At 44.9% G+C, this 20233-nt stretch overlaps 1 protein-coding gene across 6 annotated transcripts in view; it reads right to left on the minus strand.

Annotated features, from left to right (window-relative positions):
• Positions 1 to 20233, minus strand: part of ATG13 (autophagy related 13) — a 63667-nt gene that overhangs the window by 34932 nt on the left and 8502 nt on the right. The window contains exon 3 of one of the 6 annotated variants that reach the window (XM_021716178.1): positions 13269 to 13337. The exons of the other annotated variants lie outside the window; for them this stretch is intronic. The gene's annotated coding sequence lies outside the window, so the exon portion shown is untranslated. The remainder of the gene's footprint in view (positions 1 to 13268; positions 13338 to 20233) is intronic. 6 annotated transcript variants of the gene reach the window in all.

Consider the following 20233-nt stretch of genomic DNA (forward strand, 5'->3'; position numbering starts at 1 on the left):
TCCAGCTACTTGGAAGGCTGAGGCGGAAGGATCACCAGAGCCCAGCAGGTAGAGGCTGCGGTGGCCAGAAGCGGCCACTGCACTCCAGTCTGGGTGACAGAGTGAGACTCCAACTCAAAAAAAAAAGAACATATCCTATATTCCAGAAAGCTCAATTGTACCTCCCTCAGTCAATAAACCCACGAAATGGCAACCATCACTCTGACTTCTATCACTATAGATTAGTATGGTCTGTTTTGAATTTCTCATGAATGTAATAACATAATATTAACTCTTTTGTTAATATTATGTGTGGCTTATATTCAACATCATGTCTGTAAGATTCATCTATATTTCTGCATGTAGCAGTTTATTCTTTTACATTGCTTTGTAGTACTCCATTACATGAATATACCAAAATCTTTCTTTTTCTTATTTTTGAGTTGGATTCTCACTCTGTCGCCCAGGCTGTAGTGCAGTGGCAAGCTCACAGCTACTGCAGCCTCGACCTGCTGGGCTCAGGTGATCACTCCACCTTGGCCTTCCAAGTAGCTGGAACTATAGGCATGCACTACCACGCTTGGCTAATTTTTTTGATTTCTTGTAGAGATGAGGTCTCACCAAGTTGCTCAGGCTGGTCTCGAATCTGTGGGCTCAGCCAATCCTCTTACCTTGGTCTCCCAAAGTGCTGGGATTATAGGTGTGAGCCACCGTGCCTGGTCCCCAAAATTTTAAAAATAAAAATAAACTACTGTTGGTAAATACTTGGGTTGTTTCCTGTTTTTAGGTACAATATTCTCTCTTTTCTTTTTTGAGTCAGAGTCTCACTGTGTCATCCAGGCTAGAGTGCATCACCGGCCATCGCAGACCACCTGCTAGGCTCAGGCAATCCTTCCCTCTCCACCTTCCAAGTAGCTGGAGGTACAAGCACGTACCACCACACCCAGCTACTTTTCTGATTTATTGTAGAGGCAAGGTCCCGCCAAGTTGCCCAGGCTGGTCTGGAACCTCTGGGCTCAGGCAATTCTCTCCCTTCTGCCTCCCAAAGTGCTGGGATTAAAGGCGTGAGCCACCCTTACTGGACTTAGCTATCATATTCCCTCTTCTCCCCAGCCCCTCTGAGTTGGAGTCTCACTCTGTTGCCCTTGCTGGAGTGCAGTGGCATGATCACAGCCATCGCAGCCTCAACCTGTTGGGCTCAGGTGATCCTTCTGCATTCAAGTAGCTGGAACTACAGGTGCCCACCACCACACCCGGGCAATATATTTTTTTTTATTGTAAAGACTAGATCTTGCCAAATTGCCCAGGCTGGTCTCAAACCTCTGGGTTCAAGCAATCCTCTTGCCTCCGCCTCCCAAAGTGCTGGGATTGTAGAGATGAGTTCTCACCAAGTTGCCCAGGTTGATCTTGAAACCCTGGGCTCAGGCAATCCTCTTGCCTCCTCCTCCCAAAGTGATGGGATTATAGGCGTGAGCCACTGCACCCGGCTAGAGTTCTATTTTTGTAATATATAGTCCAGTCTGTTAGTACATTCAGTATCTCATTAATAAAAACAAAAACTGATTCCATAAGAATGGCAAGCACATGTAGGCGAAGATTCTTTTTTTTTTTTTGAATTGGAGTCTCACTCTGTTGCCCAGCCTGGAGTCCAGTGGCACACTCATGACCACCACAACCTCAACCTGCTGGACTCAGGCGATCCTTGCACTTCAGCCTCCCAAGAAGCTGGGGTAACAGGCATGTGCCACCAAGTCCAGCTAATTTTTGATTTATTGTAGAGACAAGATCTCACCAAGTTGCCCAGGCTGAGCCTGAACTCCTGGTCTAAGGCAGTCCTCTCGCCTCAGCCTCCCAAAGTACTGGGATTATAGGCTTGAGCCACCACGCCTGGTCAGATAATGTGTATTCTTTAATTTTAGCCATTTTGGTAAAGATGCAGTAGTATCATCTAATCTGCATTTTCCAGATGACTGCATTTTCCTGTTAGCACCTTTTTATATGCTCAATACTATTTGATGTCTTCTTTTTTGAAGTACTAGTTCAAGCCTTTGGTTCATTTTAACAATTTGGCACCCACCTGTAGTTACAGTTACTTGGAAGGCTGAGGCGGAAGGATTGCCTGAGCCCAGCAGGTCAAGGCTGTGGTGGCTGTGAGCATGTCACTGTACTCCAGCCTGGGTGACAGAGTAAGACTCTGACTCAAAACAAAACAAACAAAAATAGAACTCTGTCACAAATCTTGGAGCAACCAGCCCAATCACCACTATAACAACTGACCCAATTCACAATAGCCTAGGTATAGAATTAACCTAAATGTTCATCAATCAATGAATAGATAAAGAAAATGCGGAATATATATACAATGGGATACTACTCAGTCATTTAAAAGAATAAAGTCCCTTTGGGAGGCTGAGGTGAGTGGATTGCCTGAGTCCGCGGGTTCGAGACCCGCCTGGGCAACTTGGCGAGACCTCATCTCTACAATAAATCAAAAAAATTAGCTAGGTGTGGTAGCACGCCCCTGTAGTTCCAGCTACTTGGAAGGCTGAGGCGGAAGGATCGCCGGAGCCCAGCAGGTTGAGGCTGTAGTGGCCGGGAGCGGTCACTGCACTCCAGTCTGGGCAACAGAGTAAGACTGACTCAAGAAAAAAAAAAAAAGAAGAAAATCCTGTCTTTTGCAGTAACATGGATGAATTTGGTGGACATTATGTTAAGTGAAATAAGTCAGGCACAGAAAGACAGATACTGCATGATATCACTCATATATGGAATCTAAAATGTTGCTTTTTTTTCTTTTGAGTCAGAGTCTCACTCTGTCGCCCAGGCTGCAGAGTAGTGGCACGCTCACGGCCATAGCAGCCTCGACCTGCTGAGCTCAGGTGATCCTTCAGCCTCAGCCTTCCAAGAAGTTGGAAGTACAGGGGCATGCCACCATGCCTGGCTAATTTTTTTTAATGTATTGTAGGGATGATGTCTCTACAAGTTGCCCAGGTTGGTCTCAGGTAATCCTATCACCTCGGGCTCCCAAAGTACTGGGGTTATAGGTGTGAGCCGCTGCGCCTGGCCTTAAAATGTTGTTTTCTTTTTTTTTTTTTTGAGTTGGAGTCTCACTCTGTCGCCCAGACTGGAGTGCAGTGGCCGCTCCCGGCCACCGCAGCCTCGACCTGCTGGGCTCCGGCGATCCTTCCGCCTCAGCCTTCCAAGTAGCTGGAACTACAGGCGTGCGCTACCACGCCCGGCTAATTTTTTTGATTTATTGAAGAGATGAGGTCTCGCCAAGTTGCCTAGGCGGGTATCGAACCCTCGGGCTCGGGCAATCCACTCACCTCAGCCTCCCAAAGGCGCAGGATTTACAGGCTGAGCCACCGAGCCCGGCCAAAAAAAATGTTGTTTTCATTGAAGCAGTATGTTCTTGTAGAACAGTACCAGAGGATGGGGAAACAGGGGCCAGATTGATGGTGAGAGACTGATTGACAGGTACAAAGCCACAGTTAGACAGGAGGAATAAGTTCTGGTGTTCTACTGAATAATAGGGTGATCAGAGTTAACAATGTATTATGTACTTTAAATAGCTAAAAGAGGTTTTTTTAAATGTTCTCATCACAAAGAAATAATAAATGATTAAGGTGATGGCTATACTAATTACCCTGATTTGATTATTACACAATTTACACATGTATCAAAACATCACTTGTACCCCTTAAACACAAACAAGCCAGACAGTGGCTCGCGCCTGTAATCTCAGCACTTTGGAATGTAGAGGCGGGAGGATCACCTGAGCCCAGAAGATCAAGGCTGCGGTGACTGTGAGCATGCCTTTGCACTCCAGCCTGGGTATCAGAGTGAGACTCCAACTCAGAACAAACAAACAATTATTATATATCAATCATAAATAAAAAACAAAAACAAAACAGTCCAGGAGTGGTGGCTCACATCTGTAATCCCAGCATTTTGGGAGTCTAAGGTCTAAGGCAGGAGGATCGCTTGAGCCCAGGAGTTTGAAAGCAGTCTGGGCAACATACTGAGATTTCATCTAAATCAATCAATCAATCAATCAATCAGTCAATGTTATAAAGGAAAAAAAATAGCCGGGCTCGGTGGCTCAGTCTGTAATCCCGCGCTTTGGGAGGCTGAGGTGAGTGGATTGCCTGAGCCCGTGGGTTCGAGACCCGCCTGGGCAACTTGGCAAGACCCCATCTCTACAATAAATCAAAAAAATTAGCCGGGCATGGTAGCACACGCCTGTAGTTCCAGCTACTTGGAAGGCTGAGGCGGAAGGATAGCCGGAGCCCAGCAGGTCGAGGCTGTGGTGGCCAGGAGCGTGCCACTGCACTCCAGTCTAGGTGACAGAGTGAGACTTCAACTCAAAAAAAAAAAAGGAAAAAAATTAGCCAAACATGGTGGCACATTCTTGTTGTACCAGCTACTTAAGAGACTGAGGTGGATCACTTGAACCCAGAAGGTCAAGGCAGCAGTGAGTCGTGAAACTGCTACTGCACTCCAACCTGGATGACAGAGAGAGACCCTATCTCAAACAAACAAAACAAACACCACTGGCCCAAAACACCCAGGATTTGACTAATACCCTAAGGTCTGTCCCCACTTCCAACTTAGGACTAACAGGATAAAGCCAAATATACACCCTCTAATCAAGCACAGAGGATGCCCTGATTCCAGTGAGCCTGCCTACAGCTGCCCCATACCTACAGCCTCCAATCATCAGGGCATACCTGAAGCCTTTTCACTCTAGAGCTTGTCCACTCCTCTCTGTGCCTTTGAGTTTCGGCCGAACATAAGTGATGGTAGTGACTCTCTTGTTCTCAATAGCCTTTGTTCTTCTCATTTGGGTGCTCTTTGCTTATTTCTACATTTAAAATAGCTTTATTGGGTTATAAACTGTCAATAAACATACCAAAAGTGTACAATCTGGTAAGATTTGACATATGTGTATGTACTATAAAACCATCACCACAAACAAATGCGAGTGCCATCATTCCCTCAAAGCTTCCTCACAAGCGGGGCTCGGTGGCTCCGCCTGTAATTCCGCGCTTTTGGGAGGCTGAGGTGAGTGGATTGCCTGAGCTTGCGGGTTCGAGACCCACCTGGGCAACTTGGCGAGACCTCATCTCTACAATAAATCAAAATTAGCTGGGCATGGTAGCGCACGCCTGTAGTTCCAGCTATGCGGAAGGCTGAGGCGGAAGGATTGCTGGAGCCCAGCAGGTCGAGGCTGCGGTGGCCGGAAGCAGCCACTGCACTCCAGTCTGGAGACAGAGTGAGACTCCAACTCAAAAAGAAAAAAAAAAAGCTTCCTCACACCTCCCTGTAGCCACTCCTTAATACAGGTCATCCTTAAGTAAACACTAATCCTTATCTGCATTTTATAGAATTCTATATCAATTAAATCATATAGGGTCGTGTACAGTGGCTCATGCCTATAATCCTAGCACTTTAGGAGGTGAAAGCAAAAGGATTGCCTGAGCTCAGGGTTTGAGACCAGCAATGGGCAATACAAAAATTAGTCAGGCGGAGCAGTATGCACCTGTAGTTCCAGCTACTTCGAAGGCTGAGGTAGAAGGATGGCCCAAGCCCAGGAGGTAGAGGCTGCAGTGGTTGTGAGTGTGCCACTGCACTCCAGCCTGGGTGACAGAGTGGCACTCCAAACTCTAAGTAACTCGCCCTGTGCAGTGGCTAACGCCTGTAATCCTAGCACTTTGGGAGGCTGAGGCAAGAAGATTGCCTGAGCCCAGGGGTTTGAGACCAGCCTGGGCAACCCAGCAAGACTTCATTTCTACAATAAATCAAAAAATTAAAGAAATGTAGAAAGCAGTAAAGGAAATGGGCGGCTTGAGGAATGACAGGTCAATGTAGATGAAGCATCCTAGGTAGTGGCAGACTTCAGAGAGAACAAGTAAGTGTCTTATAAAAGGTGCCCAGAGTCCAGGAATCCCCAAGAGACAGCTTTACAGGGTCATAAATACTTTGATTTTCCTTCTTTCTCTGTTATATGATGCTATGTTAGAGACAGATTGGAAAGTAAATGTTGTATAGGGTTAATGAAAAAAACCATCTCCCCAACTTCCTTAGTTAGAAATTTAGCAAGGTAAAAAAAAAGGTCAGAGTTGAGGCCTAAGGATGGAGGTTCCTCACTTTTAGTCTATCAGGTTAGTTTATTTAATAAATTGAGTCAGAGTCCAGGTGCAGTGGCTCACCCCTGTAATTCCAGCACTTTGGGAGGTGGAGGCAAGAGTATTACCTGAGCCCATGGGTTCGAGACCAGCCTGGGCAACATGGCGAGACCTCATCTCTACAACAAATCAAAACATTAGGTGAATGTAGTGATGCACGCCTGTGGTTCCAGCTATTTGGAAGACTGAGGTGGAAGGATCTCCTGAGTCCAGCAGGTCAAGGCTGTGGTGGCCATGAGTGTACCACTGTACTTCAGCCTGGCCGACAGAGTGAGACTCCAATTCAAAATATATAAATACATTAAAATGAAAATAAATTGAGTCAGAAAAAACAAAATATCAATCTAAAAATGCCAAGTTTGGTCTTTGGCTATACCACCCTGAACAAGCCTGAAATGATTTGAAAATGCCAAGTCTGGAATAATGGTAAAAGTTAGGGTTATGGTTAAGGTTGAAGATAGAACTGTTTCTTCTTTCTTCCAAAAGAAGAAACAGTTAAACTATAGCAGATGAAATCACTAAGGCAGATAATAGAAAAAAGAAAATAACAAAGATCCAAGAAAAATAAATACATAAAAGAAACGGGCTGGACACAGTGGCTCACACCTATAATTCCAGCACTTTGGGAGGCAGAGGCGAGAGGATTGCCTGAGCCAGGGGTTCTAGACCAGCCTGAGCAACTTGGTGAGAACTCATCTCTACAATAAATCAAACAATTAACTGGGTGTGGTTGTGCATGCCTGTAGTTCCAGCTACTTGAAAGACTGAGGCAGAAGGATCACCTGGCCCAGTAGATTGAGGCTGTGGTGGCGGTGATCATGCCACCACACTCCAGCCTGTGAGACAGAGACTCCGACTCAAAAATCAACAACAGCAACAAAAAAGAACCTAAAAAGAAATACAGGGAGAACTGAGAACTAATCAGAGAAATAGGATACAAAATGATTTCTGAGAAGTTTTCATTCAAGGGTAAATAAAAGTTTAAAGATAAAAACTGCAGTCAAATAGGACAAAATTCTCCAGAAGTAAAGGGAAGTGAAAAAAAAAAAAATGAGAAAAAGGCCACACTGAAGTTGGCATTATGTGACCTTTGGTCTCAGAATGGTAGTGAGAAATGGATTCAGCAACTCCTGAGGAGTTACAGAGAAAGAGCTCCAGTTGTTTTGTTAAAAGTATTTTAACCCTAGGATAAGAATATCTGAGGAAAAAAAAAAGAATATATGAGCAAATGTATAGGGAAGTGGAAGAAACAAATGAAGGTGAAATAAAACATGTGAGAGAAAAAATAACCATTGGAAAAAGAAGGCACAGGACAGTTTGCTGTGATCAAGAACAGATCAACCGGCCTCGGTGGCTCAGCCTGTAATCCCGCGCCTTTGGGAGGCTGAGGTGAGTGGATTGCCTGAGCCCACGGGTTCGAGACCCGCCTAGGCAGCGAGACCTCATCTCTACAGTAAATCAAAAAATCAGCTGGGTGTGGTAACGCATGCCTGTAATTCTGGCAACTTGGAAGGCTGAGGCGGAAGGATTGCTGGAGCCCAGCAGGTTGAGGCTGTGGTGGCGGGGAGCGGCCACTGCACTCAAGTCTGGGCGACAGAGTGAGACTCCAACTCAAAAAAAAAAAAAAAAAAAAAAAAAAGAACAGATCAATAGCCTAAAGTGATCCCAACCATAAATGACTTACCATTTGCATTTTTGCTGCATTTGAAACAAATACTCCCACCCTCAGATCTTCCTAATTTTGTTTAAAAAGAATGCTAACAGGCCGGGCATGGTGGCTTAAGCCTGTAATCTCAGCACTTTGGAAGACCAGCCCGGGCAACTTGGCAAGACCTAGTCTCTAAAACAAATCAAAAAATAAGCCGGGCATGGTGGTGCATGCCTACAGTTCCAGCTCTTGAAGCTGAGGTAGAAGGATCGCCTGAGCCCAACAGGTAGAGGCTGCGGTAGCCGGGAGCGTGCCACTGCACTCCAGCCTGGGTGACAGAGTGAGAATCCAACTCAAAAACAAAAACAAAAACGAAGAATGCTAACAAATGTTAAAGTAAAAATAAAAATACCTTTTAAATGGTTCAACAGCTCAAGGCTCTCAAGCAACACAGCAATAGATCTGAGATGAGAAACATGCTGCAGGAATATACTGTCCTTATTTCACACTAACATGAGGAGCCGTATTTCCACCATTCACCATTGCAAACATTATAATGGTACAACGAGTCCACTGAGTTTGTATAACTGGTAGCACTAAAAGGATTATGTAACAAGTTAGTGGGCCAAAAAGGGTAAGAAGGTCTCTGCTGGGAAAAAAATTACCTCCCAGGGAACAGAGCTGGATGTTCCCTTAGGCCTCTTCAACCAAGCAGTTCATCCTTTCACAATGCAAATGTATACCAGGTTTACTTTAAGCTTTGCTCTCTGTAAAGTTCCTTTCTTGAGTGCTCCAAAGAATAGAAAGGGAAATGTGGTAAATATTAAAGAGATCTACAATTAAACTCTTTTCTTTTTTCTGTTCTTTGCTACTGTTCAGTTACTAAATCCTTCACCTCTCGCTATGAGAAATCTTTTCAATTTGCCCCATTTTCTTTTTTCTTTTTTTTTGAGTTGGAGTCTCACTCCATCGCCCAGGCTGGAGTACACTGGCACGTTCACAGCCACCCCAGTGTCGACCTGCTGGGCTCCGGTGATTCTTCTGCCTCAGCCTTCCAAGTAGCTGGAACTACAGGCGTGCCCCACCATACCTGGCTAATTTTTTATTTATTATAGAGATGAGGTCTCGCCAAGTTGCTCGGGCTGGTCTCGAACCCGTGGGCTCAGACAATCCACTTGCCTCGGTCTCCCAAAGTGCTGGGATCACAGGCTGAGCCACTGAGCCCGGCCAAATTGCTGCATTTTCATTTCTACAAATACCACAGTAATCCAAGTCTTTTTTTTCTTTTTTTTTGAGTCAGGGTGATTCTTCACCTCAGCCTCCTGAGTAGCTGGAGGTGTGTGCCACCAAGCCTGACATTTTTTTTTTTTGTAGACAAGCTTGTTATGTTGCCCAGGCTGGTTTTGAACTCCTGGGCTCAAGCAATCCTCCCACCTGGGCCTCCAAAAGTGCTGAGATTACAGGCAGGAGCCACCTCACCCAGCCCAGGTCTTATTCCTTATCCGTTTATTTGATGGTATTTGCGTCAGAGTCTTGTTCTGTCGCCCAGGCTGGAGTGGAGTGGCATGCTCACAGCCACCGCAGCCTCAGGTGAGCCCAGGTGATCTTTCCACTTCAGCCTTCCAAGTAGCTGAAATTACAGGCACATGCCACCATGCCCAGCTAGTTTTTTGATTTATTGTAGAGACAAGGTCTTGCCAAGTTGCCCAGGCTGGTCTCAAACGTGTGGGCTCAGGCAATCCTCTTGCCTCAGTCTCCCAAGGTGCTGGGATTACAGGCTTGAGTCACTGTGCCTGGCCTATCAGGTAGATTTTTAAATAGGAATGCTTTGGTTGCTGTATAGAGAACAGTCTGTCAGGTTTATATATGGCACCAATCTAATAGTAATAGTTAGCAATTAATCAATTATTATTTCCTTGACTTAGTCGACAAATGAACCACAAATTCAATTGTTTTGAGTAACAGTTTCTGGCACATAAAAAACAATATTGCTTTCAAATTTGTATAATGCCTATTTCTTTCTTTCTTTCTTTCTTTTTTTGAGTAGGAGTCTCACTCGGTCACCCAGGTTGGAGGGCAGTGGCACATTCCCGGCCACCACAGCCTTGACCTGCTGGGGTTCAGGGGATCCTTCCACCTCAGCCTTACAAGTCGCTGGAACTTCAGGCACACACCTCCAAGCCTGGCTAATTTTTTGATTTATTGTAGAGATGGGGCTTCGCCAAGTTGCCCAGGCTGGTCTCAAATCTGTGGCTCAGGCAATCCTCTCACCTCAGCCTCCAAAGTGCTGGGATTACAGGTGTGAGCCTCCATGCCTAGTGAGACCCCCGTCTCTCAAAAAAAAAAAAAACAGGCCAGGTTCAGTGGCTCAGTCTGTAATCCCAGCACTTTGGGAGGCCGAGGAGAGTAGATCGCCTGAGACTGGGTTCAAGACCAGCCCGGGCAACTTGGCAAGACCTCATCTCTACAATAAACACAAAATTAGCTGGGCATGGTAGCACACGCCTTTAGTTTCAGCTACTTGGAAGTGCTGGGGGGTGGCCATGACTGTGCCACAGCACTCCAGCCTGGGCAACAGAGAGAGACTCAAACCAAAAAAAAAGATGGGATCTCACCAGGCACAGAGGCTTACACCTATAATCCCAGTACTTTGGGAAGCTGAGGTGAGAAGACTGTCTGAGCCCAGGACTTCGAGACCAGCCTGGGCAGCTTGGTGAGACCTCATTTCTACAACAAATCAAAAAATTAGCTGGGCATGTTGGCACAGGCCTGTGGCTCCAGCTAGTTGGAAAGTTGAGGAAGAAGAATCGCCTTATCCCAGCAGGTTGAGGCTTCAGTGGCCATAAGTGTGCCAATGCACTCTGGCCTGGGTGACAGTGAGATTCCAACTCAAAAAAATATTAAAAATGAAAATAAAAGAAAAGCATTTTAAGGGTTCAAAGTGTTATTTAAATTCTTGTCTCTCTTGAAAACAATGTTTGTGCTAAGCATTTGTCAGCAAGAAGTTTTTTTTTTTAATTGCAAGAAAACACCCTACTATCTCTGTAATCGTTTTGAGATTACTGTTTATAGAGTTTTGCGTGAGGAGAAATAGGCATTATAGGCCAGGCACAGTGACTGAGGATTGTAATCCCAGCACTTTGGGAGGCTGAGGCAGTAGGATTGCTTGAGTCCAGGAGTTGGAGACTAGCCTGGGCAACATAGTGAGACCCCATCTCTCTCTTTTTTTTTTTTGAGCTGGAGTCTGTCTCTGTCACCCAGGCTGGAGTGCAGTTGGCATGCTCACAGCCACTGCAGCCTCACCCTGCTGGGCTCAGGCAATCCTTCCGGTTCAGCCTTCTAAGTACAGGCATACCCAGCTAATTTTTGATTTATTGTAGAAACTAGGTCTCACCATGTTGTCCAGACTGATCTCAAATCCTGGTCTCATGTAATTCTCTCAACTCAGTCTCCCAGAGTGCTGGGATTTACAGGTGTGGTGTAAAATGCTTAGATGTGTGACTTAAAATGCTTTTAAACTCATGTTTATCATGTGAGAATATGTAGGTCTGGGGAACACTGGAATTAAATTTATATTAATTTTACAATTTTACATTTAGTTCTTAAGCTAATAGTGGAGGCTCTCAATAGCAAGGATTTTCACCTTTTCCCCCCCCAACACTTCAGTGTGAAACATAGCAGTGCAATAAATGAAGAGGAGAAAATACTTTATAGTAAATTGCCAATGGATAAATACAGAAGAAATAGCAGAATTAGAAAATGACCCATTCTGCAACCATCATAGGAATAACCGATTCAAGCAAATCATCAATCAATGCTAAAACTGCTGGGGGCAAGTTATTTTACAAATGGGATATTTACACAACCCGTGGGAACATAAATTACTACTTATTAATTAAAAAGGGGCTCAGAAACCAATATTCCAAAATATGGAGCTTTGACATGCTACACTGAAGTCTCAAGGTCTCTCTGGTCTCTCCCAAACCATAGGATAAAACTGAAGTTTCCTTATCTGCCTAAGACCCAGACCCACCAAAAAGAACAACTGTTTTTGTTTTTGAGTTGGAGTCTCATTCTGTTGCCCAGGCTGGAGTGCAGTGGCATGATCACGGCCACCGCAGCCTCAACCTGCTGAGCTCAAGGCGATCCTTCTGCCTCAGTCTTCCCAGTAGCTGGGACTACAAGCACATGCCACCATGACCAGCTAATTTTTTCTTTTTTAATTGCAGAGACTAGGGCTTGCCAAGTAGCCCAGGTTGGTCTAGAACCCCTGGGCTCAGGTAGTCCTCTAGCCTCAGCTTCCCAAAGTGATGGGATTACAGACATGAGCCACCACCCGCCCCCCCCCACTAGGAGCGATTGTTTTTTCTTCCCCTCCACGTACGACCAAGAATGTAGTCACACCTAAACACACCCCTGCACGAGATAATGTGGAAATTAATCTGTGTCCCCTGATCCGTTCATTCTCCCTAATGTCAACAGAATTCCTCTCCTCTCTGTTCCCATGACCTGTTTGTCAGGATGGTATATAAGCTTCTGAGCCATCTTGGGAGGGTGGGCAATTACTCTGATTCACCTATGTTCATGTTAAATAAATTTGTATGCCTTTTTCTTCAATTAATCTGCCTTTTGTGAGTTGATTTTTCAGAGAATGAAGAGAAACTTTTACTTTGGCCCTGACTCAAAAAATTGAAAAAAATGATATTGCATTCCTTCTGATGCAATGTAGTTAAGAAGGTATCATTAACATGGTATCATTTATGTGCTTTCCTGCTGAAACCGTATAACCTGAATCTTACCATGAGGAAGCAATCAGACAAGCTCATATGGAAAGACAGGACATTTCACAAAATAATAGGCTTGTTCTCTTCTCAAAAACGTCAAAGTTACAAAAGACCAAAAAAAAAAAAAGATGAAGAACCATTTTAGAATAAAGGAGAATAAAGTATACAACTAAATGTGCTGGTTGCTGGATTTTTTTTGGTTTTGGGGTTTTTTTTGAGTTGGAGTCTGACTCCGTTGCCCAGGCTGGAATGCAGTGGCATCATCACGGCCACCCCAGGGTTGACCCATTGGGCTCAGGAGATCCTTCCGCCTCAGCCTTCCAAGTAGCCAGAACTACAGGCATGTGCTACCATGCTTGGCTAATTTTTTTGTTTATTGTAGAGATGAGGTCTTGCCAAGTTGCCCATGGACTCAGGCAATTCTCTCACCTCAGCCTCCCAGAGTGCTGGGATTACAGGCTTGAGCCACCATGCCCAGCCAGTTCCTGGATTTTAAAAAAGTTGCTATAGAACAGGTACGATGCTTCAAGCCTATAATCCCAGCACTTTGGGAGGTCGAGGTGGGAGGACTGCTTGAGCCTAGGAGTTCCACATCAAGCCTAGGCAACTTAGAGAGACCTCATCTCTACAAAAGCAACTTTAAAAAGTAGCCATGCATGGTGGCAGCACCTGTAGTCCCAGCTACTCAGGAGGCCGAGGTAGGAGATAGCATTGTCTGAGTCCAGGAGGTTAAGGCTGCTGTGAGCTGCGATCATGCCACTGCCCTTCAGCCTGGGTGACAGAATGAGACTCTGACTCAAAATAAATAAATAAATTAATTAAAGGCCAGGCTCAGTGGCTCAGCCTGTAATCCCAGCACTTTGGGAGGCCGAGGTGAGTGGATCGCCCGAGATTGCAGGTTTGAGAACAGCCCGGGCAACTTGGCCAGACCTCGTCTCTACAATAAATAAAAAACATAGCTGGGCGTGGTAGTGGGCACCTGTAGCTCTAGCTACTTGGAAGGCTGGGGTGGAAGGATTGCCGGAGCCCATGAGATTGATGCTGAGATGGCCGTGAGTGTGCCACTGCACTTCAGCCTGGGTGATGAAGTGAGATCCCAACTCAAAAAAAAAAAAAAAGATCTAGGTTGCAAACTCCTTATGAGAATCTACTGCCTGATGCTCCCCTCTACCATGTCCAAGGAAAAATTGTCTTCCACAAACCTGGACCCTGATACCAAAAAGGTTGGGAACCACGGCTATAAAGGACAGTATTGAATCAACTAGCAAGAACTGAACACCAACTGTATGCAAGTTAACAGTATTGTATCAATGTTAAATTTCCTGAATTTGATACAGTTACTCTTTGGTCAGCACTCTTGCTCTTAGGAGACACAAGCAACGTCTCTCAAGGATTCAGCAAGAAAAAAAAGAAAGAAAGAAAAAACGTGTAAATAATAATTATGCTGGGCACAATGACTCACCCTTGTAATCCCAGCACTTTGGGAGGCAGAGGCAAGAGGACTGACTGAGCCTTAGGGTTTGAGACTAGCCTGGGCAACATGGCAAGACCTGGTCTCTACAATCAATCAAAAAAGTAGCCACATGTGGTGGCGCATGCCTGTAGTTCCAGCTACTTGGAAGACTGAGGCAGAAGGATCACCTGAGCACAGTAGGTCGAGGTTGTGGTGGCCGTGAGCGTGCCACTGCACTCCAGTCTGGGTGAGAGTGAAACTTCAACTCAAAAAAATATATATACTTTTAACACAGCGGAATTAGTAAGATTAAGACATTCCAGGTTCCCGAAAAAAGAGTTAAGTCAAAGCCACAGATGTAAGGGGAAACTGATGCCAGGGAGCAGGGGCCTGTGGGGGTCAAGATTAGGTTCTTCTAACAAACACATTAGAACAGAAGTAGGGTTGGGGAATGTTACTTCAACCTTATGGGCAGAAAACACCCATATCCTACATAAAGTCCTAGAGTCAAGTGCTCCTTGGTCACAGAAACAAGAAGACGCCTGAAGAAGCAATAAAGAGGTTAGCCATCTACCATGATGAGGTTGGGAGGTGGACAAGTTGCTTTCAAAATATTAAAAGAATAAGCAGTACAGTACATAAATACTGAAATCCAAAATTATACAACCTACATGTATGATAAGGAAATGAAAAGCCAAGTAATTAGCCTAAACAGGTCTCCCAAAGTGCTGCGGATTATAGGCATGAGCCACCGCGCCTGGCCCGAATGCATAATTTAAAACTACAGACTTTATGCGGAAATAAAATACCAAGATCTCAAAATAACAAGCTAATATGAAAGGTACTACACATCTGAGATAGGAGAGTAGCCAAGGTAAAAGGAAACCTATTTATTTTTGGACTTATGAAACTTGTAAAAGAGAACAGAGCCTAAGACAGTTACAGCAATGCTTTGTTTGTTTGTTTGTTTGTTTGGAGTTGGAGTCTCATTTCACCACCCAGGCTGAAGTGCAGTGGTATGTGGTTCACAGCCACCGGAGCCTCAACCTGCTGGGCTCAGGTGATCCTTCCACCTCAGCCTTCCAGGTAGCTGGAACTACAGGCATGCGCCACCATGCCTGGCTGATTTTTTGATACCTTTTTTTTTTTGAGTTGGCGTCTCACTCTGCCACCCAGACTGGAGTGCAGTGGCCGCTCCCGGCCACCGCAGCCTCGACCTAGTGGGCTCTGGCGATCCTTCTGCCTCAGCCTCCCAAGTAGCTGGAACTACAGGCATGCGCTATCACGCCCGGCTAATTTTTGATTTATTGTAGAGATGAGGTCTTGCCAAGTTGCCCAGGTGGGTCTCGAAGCTGCAGGCTCAGGCAATCCACTCACCTCAGCCTCCCAAAGCGTGGGATTACAGGTTTAGCCACCAAGCCCAGTTAATTTTTTGATTTTTATCATAGAGATGAGGTCTCACCAAGTTGCCCAAGTTGGTCTTGAACCTGTGGGCTCAGGCAATCCTTTCACCTCGGCCTCCCAAAGTGCTGCAATTATAGGCGTGAGCCATCGCACCTGGCCTGAATTCATAATTTAAAACTACAGTCTTTATGCGGAAATAAAATACCAAGATCTCAAAATAACAAGCTAATATGAAAGGTACTACACATCTGAGATAGGAGAGTAAGCAAGGTAAAAGGAAACCTATTTATTTTTGGACTTATGAAACCTGTAAAAGAGAACAGAGCTTAAAGCAGCTACAGCAATGCTATGGCCCAAATCATCAGGACACAGTGTGGGCATGAAAAAATCAGGCTTGGGCAAGGTATGGTGGCTCACGCCTATAATACCAGCACTTTGGGAGGATGAGGTGAGAGGATTGCCTGAGTCCCCGGGTATGAGACCAGCTGGGCAACTTGGTGAGACCTCATTTCTATAATAAATCAAAAAATTAAAAAATAAATCAAAAAATTAACTGGGCATGAAGGCTGACACAGAAGGATCGCCAGAGCCTAGCAAGTCGAGGCAGCGGTGGCCAAGAGTGTGTCACTGCCCTCCAGCCTAGGTGACAGGTGAGACTCTGACTCAAAAAAAAAAGAAAGAAAAAAAGAAAAAATCAGGATTATAAAGGCCTGACTATAAGGCAGCAAGTAAAGAAAGTTTTGGAAAACCAGAGTGAGGAGTTCTGGGAGCAGAAAGTAATTTGGAAGAAGATCTAGCCTAGCTTTGTAACTGAAGAGGCAAGGCTTATCTAGGATGTTGAGAAATAGGTTGAATTTTTTAAATGATCACTTCACACGCTTTTTCTTAAAAACTGAGATAGTCACATGCCATAAAAATTGCCATTTTAAAGTATTCAATTCAGCAGTTTTAGTACATTTGCAAAGAGGTACAACCACTGTCACTATCTAACCTTAGAACATTTTCATTAAACCAAAAAAGAAATCCTAGCTGAATAATATTCCTCTGTATGGATATACCACATTTTGTTTATTGATTCACCAGCTGACAATCATTTGCACTGTCTCTACTTTTTGGATGGTAGGAATAATATTGCTAAGAAATCTGTGTACACATTTTTATGTTAACATATGTTTCCTATTCTCATGGGTATATAATTAGAATGGAATTCCTGGGTCATATGGTAATTCAACATTTAACTTTTTGAGGAACTGCCAAACTGTTTTCCAAAGCAGCTGTACCATTTAACATTCAGTAGTGGGCTGAAATTTAAGATTAGTACATAAAATAAGGACAGCCAGGTGTGGTGGCACGTGCCTGTAGCCCCAGCTATTCGGAAGACTGAGGCAGAAAGATGGCTTAAGCCCATGAATTTGAGGTTGCAGCATGCTATGATCACACCTGTGAGTAGCTATAGCCTGGGCAATATATACAGATTCTGTCTCTATTAGAAAAAAATGGGCTGGGTTCGGTGGTTCAGCCTGTAATTCCAGTGTTTTGGGAGGCCGAGGTGAATGGACTGTCTGAGTCCATGGGTTCGAGACCCACCCACGCAACTTGGCAAGACCTCATCTCTACATCAAAAATTAGCTGGGCGTGGTAGTGCGTGCCTGTAGTTCCAGCTACTTGGAAGGCTGAGATGGAAGGATCGCCGGAGCCCAGCAGGTCGAGGTTGCGGTGGCCAGGAATGTGCCACTGCACTTCAGTCTGGGTGACAGGGTGAGATTCCAACACACACAAAAAATGAGCAAAGATGACAGACACTATGTATGGGTTTTTTTTCTTTTCCTTTTTCAAGTAATTCTCCCCTTTTCACAGTCCCTCTCTGTTCTTCAAATCATTTTTTTTTTTTTTGAGTAGGAATCTCACTGTCAACCCAGACTGGAGTGCAGTGGCACGCTCAAGGCCACCGCAGCTTCGACCCGCTGGGCTCAAGCGATCCTTCCACCTCAGCCTTCCAAGTAGCTGGAACTACAGGCATGCACCACCATGCCTAGCTAATTTTTTGATTTATTATAGAGATGGGGGGGTCTCACCAAGTTGCCCATGCTGGTCTCGAACCCATGGGCTCAGAAAATTCTCTCACTTCAGTCTCCCAAAGTGCTGGGATTATAGGTGTGAGCCACCTCACCCGGCTTTCCAATCATGTTTAATCCATAATATATGACCCAGGCACATATGCTATTGCTCTATCTTTTAAGATTTTTACAGCTGGGCTCGGTGGCTCAGCCTGTAATCCCGCGCCTTTGGGAGGTTGAGGTGAGTGGATTGCCTGAGCCCGTGGGTTCGAGACCCGCCTGGGCAGCGAGACCTCATCTCTACAATAAATCAAAAAATTAGCCGGGCGTGGTATCACGCTCCTGTAATTCTGGCTACTCGGAAGGCTGAGGCGGAAGGATGACCGGAGCCCAGCAGGTTGAGGCTGCGGTGGCCGGGAGTGGCCACTGCACTCCAGTCTGGGGGGCAGAGTGAGACTCCAAATTAAAAAAAAAAAGATTTTTACATATACAAAATAGTAGATATTTTTTCTTTTTCTCAGAAAATGACTAAATGTAGTGGCAAACTGTATGGCTTCAAACTAGCTTTTTTTCCGATTTGTTTTATTGTGGTAAAACATACATAATATAAAATTCATCATCTTAATCATTTTTAATTGAACAGTTCAGGGGTATTAAATACATTCATAGGCCAGACACAGTGGTCTATAATCCCAGCACTTTAGGAGGCCAAGGTGAGAGGATTGCCTGAGCCCACAGGGACCAGCCTGGGACCAGCTTGCCAAGACCTCATCTCTACAAGCCAATTTTGGCAGCGTGTGCCTGTAGTTCCAACTACTTGGAAGGCTGAGGTAGAAGAATCACCTGAGTCCAGCAGGTCAAGGCTGCGGTGGCTGTGAGTGTGCCACTGGACTCCAGCTGGGCTACAAAGTGACACTCCAACTTAAAAAAAAAAAAAAAAAATTAGCCAGTGTGGTGGTGTACACCTATAGTCCAATCTACTTGGAAGACTGATGCAGAAGGGTCCTCTGAGCTCAGCAGGTCAAGGTTGTGGTAGCCATGATTGCACCACTGCACTCCAGTCTGGGTGACAAAGTGAGACTCCAATTCAAAAACAAAATAAAACAAAAACACCCCTGCAAGCCATCGAGGTGGCCAGGATTTAAGCTTTCACAGTCTGGGCCCCCTTGCCTGGCACCCTGCAAATAAAATGCCGGCCTTTCTACTATAGCAAACCACAAAGTTAACATACTGTGCTGATTGAACAGACCTCAGTTTAGTTCTGTAATACTGTGTGTATGATTTTGACTACTATAAATACCTCATGTAAGAGGAATCATACAGTATTTGTCTTGCCACTGGCTTATTTTACTTAACATAACATTCTAAGGTTCATTCATGTTGTAGCATACTGCAGAAATTCCATTCCTTTTACTCCATTGTATGTACCACGTTTTACTTGTCCATTTTTTCCTCGATGAACACTTGCGTTACTTCCATGTTTTAGCTGTTGTGAATACTGTTGTTATGAACACAGGTATACAGCTAGCTTTTTAAGATTCTGCTTTTTTTTTTCTCTTGAGTTGGAGGTCTCACTCTGTTGCCCAGGCTGGAGTGCAGTGGCACCATCACAGCTCATTGCTATCTCCACTTCCTGGGTTCAGGTGATCCTTCTACCTCAGTTTACTGAGTGGCTGGGACTATAGGTGTGTGCCACCATACCTGGCTAATTTTTTTTCTTGTTTTTTTGGAGATGAGGTCTCACTATGTTTCCCAGGCTGGACTCAAAATTCCCAGACTCAAGTCATCTTCTCACCTTGGCTTCCCAAAGTGTTGGGCTTACAGGTGTTAGGTACCATGCCCAGATGAGACCCTGCTTTCAATTCTTTTGGGTATAAGCCCAGAAGTAAAATTGCTGAATCATACAGTGTTTTATGCTTACTTTTTAACGAATCACCATACTGTTTCCTATAGCAGCTGTACCATTTTATGTTTCCACCAATAGAACACAAGGGTTTCAATTTGTCCACATCCTTACCAACACTTGGTTCCTATCAGAGAGCTCTTAAAACCCTTGGAACCTCCTGAATACTAGTAACATCTTTTTTTTGTTTTAGAGAGAGGATCTCACTATGTTGCACAGGCTGGCCTCTAGTTCTCCAGCTCAAACATTTCTCCCACCTTGGCATCTCATGCCACATCTTAAAGTACCTTGCCCTAGCCAGGAATGCCTTTTGTTATTTATATGGAGCCCCATTTGATGACACTTGAGTTTATCCTAATGAGATTACTTAAGGTGGGGCCCCTATAGATAGCGCCAGGATGTTGTTGGTCCCCAGAAAAACTAAGTGATTAGAGGGTTAGAACTTTTAGCCCACCCTGGGACCTCTGAGAAGGGGAAGAAGGGCCAGAATGAGTTTTACCAAAAAAACCCACTTTTTAAAAAAGTCAGGGTCTGGAGTACAGTGGCATGATCACAACTCACAGCAGCCTTGACCACCTGGGTTCAGGTGAGCTGTCCAAGCAAATTACTGAGCCCAAGGAGGAGGTTGTGGAAAACAGGTTTACAATCAATCGGTCAGAAATAAAGGAATTCCCCATCATTCACAGTTCTGCTCTCCAATGTTTGAGTAACCCACAACTTAAGTTGTCTGTGGTCAACTGTAGTTCAAAAGTAGGTGAGTGCCAGGCTCGGTGGCTCAGCCTGTAATCCTGCGCCTTTGGGAGGCTGAGGTGAGTGG

This window comes from Carlito syrichta, unplaced genomic scaffold (assembly GCF_000164805.1).
Source record: "Carlito syrichta isolate Samal-C Ts95f unplaced genomic scaffold, Tarsius_syrichta-2.0.1 Scaffold308253, whole genome shotgun sequence".
Classification (NCBI taxonomy): domain Eukaryota; kingdom Metazoa; phylum Chordata; class Mammalia; order Primates; family Tarsiidae; genus Carlito; species Carlito syrichta.